The following is a 3954-nucleotide window of genomic DNA, read 5'->3' as shown; positions in this document are numbered from 1 at the left end:
AACAGATGTTTCTTATTGCAAGTTTGTCCTTAAATAAAATAGTGAACACACAACACAACTTGTCTTTTATTAGTAAGTAAGCAAACAAAGGCTCCTAATTAGTCTGCTGACATATGCAGAAACATATAATGTCATTTATCATTCTATTATTTTGTCAACATTATTAAGGACAAGTGGTAGAAAAATGAATTATTAATCTACTTGTTCATTTACTGTTAATATATGGTTACTTTCTGTTTCAACATGTTCTATCTACACATCTGTTAAAATGTAATAATCACTTATTCTTCTGTTGTTTGATACTTTACATTAGTTTTGGATGATACCACAAATTTGGGTATCGATCTGATACCAAGTAGTTCCAGGATCATACATTGGTCATATTCAAAGTCCTCATGTGTCCAGGGACATATTTCCTGAGTTCGTAAAGATAATATACATTTTTAAAAAAGGAAAAAAGATTTTGTGATGCTAGTGCCTCGCAATACGAAGGTCCTGAGTAGTCCTGAGTTCAATCCCGGGCTCGGGATCTTTCTGTGTGGAGTTTGCAAGTTCTCACCCATGACTGCATGGGTTCTCTCCGGGTACTACGGCTTCCTCCCACCTCCAAAGACATGCACCTGGGGATAGCTTGATTGACAACACTAAATTGGCCCTAGTGTGTGAATGTGAGTGTGAATGTTGTCTGTCTATCTGCGTTGGCCCTGTGATGAAGTGGCGACTTGTCCAGGGCGTACCCCGCCTTCCGCCCGAATTCAGCTGAGATAAGCTCCAACACCCCCCGCGACCCCAAAAGGGACAAGCGGTAGAAAATGGATGGATGGATGGAATTTTTTTTTGATGTAATCATAGTAGTATCGACTAGATACGCTCTTGTACTTGGTATCATTACAGTGGATGTCAGGTGTAGATCCACCCATGGCGTTTGTTTACATTGTGACGCCGGTGAGCTACGATATGTAGTGAAGCATGTTTAGCTATTCCTCGTCCTGCAGGGATGATACTTGTAAGAAACGTACTTTATTAGTCGCCATGAAGGCGAGGATTAGTGATTTAGAAGTAGCTAAAACACTGCAGAAAAGCTTGCTTAAGATGTGACTTTAAGGTTTTACTACTTACGTATAAAATACTAAAAGGTCTAGCTCCATCCTATCTTGCTGATTGTATTGTACCATATGTCCCGGCAAGAAATCTGTGTTCAAAGAACTCCGGCTTATTAGTGATTCCCAGAACCCCAAAAAAGTCTGCGGGCTATAGAGTGTTTTCCATTCGGGCTCCAGAACTCTGGAATGCCCTCCCGGTAACAGTTAGAGATGCTACCTCAGTAGAAGCATTTAAGTCCCATCTTAAAACTCATTTGTATACGCTAGCCTTTAAATAGACCCCCCTTTTAGACCAGTTGCTCTGCCATCTCTTTTCTGCTCTGCCCCCCTCTCCTTCGAGGATATGGGGGGCACATATTCGGTGACCACAGATGAGCCGCTAGCCGTCCAAAGTTGGGACCCGGGGTGGACCACTCATCTGTGCATCAGTTGGTGACGTCTCTGCGCTACTGACTTGTCTCCACTTAAGATGATCTCCTGCTGGCCCCACTATGGACTGGACTCTCACTCTATTAACTAGATCCACTATGGACTGGACTCTCACATTATTATTTTAGATCCACTATGGACTGGACTCTCACAATATTATGTTAGATCCACTATGGACTGGAGTCTCACAATATTATGTAAGATCCACTATGGACTGGAGTCTCACAATATTATGTAAGATCCACTATGGACTGGACTCTCACAATATTATTGTTAGATCCACTATGGACTGGAGTCTCACAATATTATGTAAGATCCACTATGGACTGGACTCTCACACTATTAACTAGATCCACTGTGGACTGGACTCTCACATTATTATGTTAGATCCACTACGGACTGGACTCTCACAATATTATGTTAGATCTACTATGGACTGGACTCTCACAATATTATGTTAGATCCACTATGGACTGGAGTCTCACAATATTATGTAAGATCCACTATGGACTGGACTCTCACACTATTAACTAGATCCACTGTGGACTGGACTCTCACATTATTATGTTAGATCCACTACGGACTGGACTCTCACAATATTATGTTAGATCCACTATGGACTGGACTCTCACAATATTATGTTAGATCCACTATGGACTGGACTCTCACACTATTAACTAGATCCACTCGACATCCATTGCACCGGTCGTCCAGGGGTGGGGTCCCCACATCTGTGGTCCCCTCCAAGGTTTCTCATTGTATCCCATTGGGTTGAACTTTTTTCTTGCCCTTATGTGGGATCTGAGCCAAGGATGTTGTTGTGGCTTGTGCAGCCCTTTGAGACACTCGTGATTTAGGGCTATATAAGTAAACTGATTGATGATTGATTGATAGCTAGCCATGTCTTAAAGCACCTCTTCCTGAGGGCGTTTCAGTGTTATAACTTCACCTTTATCATTAGTTTTTAAGCCAAAATGCGTCCTTTCTCCCTTTTCTGTCTACACACCTTGTCTGCTTCTAAGTACTCCGTGATTGTGCGCTGCCGAACATGCTCCTCTGCTTGTAAAACCAGCAATGTCACGACGTGACGACGACGTGCCGACATGCCCATTACAAAAACAGAGGGCGGGGACCGGTACTTTTCAGAGGCGGTATAGTACTGAATATGATTCATTAGTATTGCGGTACTATACTAGTACCGGTATACCGTACAACCCTAGTCCCTACTATGCTCATGTGACGTATTTAGTTGTATCTATGTCCAAAACTGATTAAACATAGTTGTTTTTTTCAAGAATAAAAACAGCCGGCATTTCAGCATTGTATTATTAGCATGAACTTTTAAACTTTTTTTTCCATTGCATTACACCTGTTTGCTGTTTTATTCCACTATTGATGTGTTGTTTTTCTGTAATAGTGTTATTAAAATGTGCCGCGGCCCGTTAAAGATTAGGTGTGAGCCGCATGGCCACCTATCCCCGCGCTTCTGTGACACAGTCCCTATGATTACTGTAAAAAAATCTTATATTACTAAAAGAACAGTCTTTCACTTAAGAAGCCATTAAACTAATTCCAATAGTTCAAGACTTACAGTATTCAAATGAAGTCAAATTCAAAGTTTATTAAACATACATTGGAAACCGATTAAAAGGCTGTTTTTGGCACTGCCGGTCTTTATTGACTTTATTTTTCACAAATATCTGCCTGGAATGTAAGATATTCATGTTTTTTTTTTTTTAACAATCTGATATTTAAATGTTTTTACATTGTTGCTTTTTTGTTTATTTGCACAAGCAACTTAATTCCTCATTAAATGTAATAAGACAGTTATTATAAAGCATGTTGGACTCCTGCATTGTTTTGCCTTGTTGCATTTACCCAGCAGGCACAAGACATTGAAACAACATTGAAAACTTGCTGAATCAGGTCCTGACGTTGAGCAACTCAAACTTAACGTTGAAACAACATGCTTTTTGACGTTTACACAATGTTGGGTTTCGGCGTTGATTTGACCATAAAATGTTGGTCATTTCCCAACCAATATTCTACAACACAAATACAACATTAGAACAACATGCTTTTCAACAACGTTTATTCAATGTTGGGCTCCGATGTTGATTTGACCATTGAATTTTGGTCATTTCCTAACCAATATTCTACAACACAAATACAACGTTAGAACAACATACTTTTTGACGACGTTTATTCAATGTCAGGTGGAAATTTGGTAATCTCCCAACCAATATTCTACAACACAAATACAATGTTGAAACAACATGCTTTCTGACGTTTACACAATGTCATGTTCTGACGTTGATTCGACCATTGAATTTTGGTCATTTCCCAACCAATAGTCTACAACACAAATACAATGTTGAAACAACATGCTTTTTGACGACGTTTATTCAATGTCAGCTTAAAA

The sequence above is a fragment of the Entelurus aequoreus genome, linkage group LG01, assembly GCF_033978785.1.
Source record: "Entelurus aequoreus isolate RoL-2023_Sb linkage group LG01, RoL_Eaeq_v1.1, whole genome shotgun sequence".
NCBI lineage: Eukaryota > Metazoa > Chordata > Actinopteri > Syngnathiformes > Syngnathidae > Entelurus > Entelurus aequoreus.
This window is presented reverse-complemented; position numbering follows the sequence as displayed.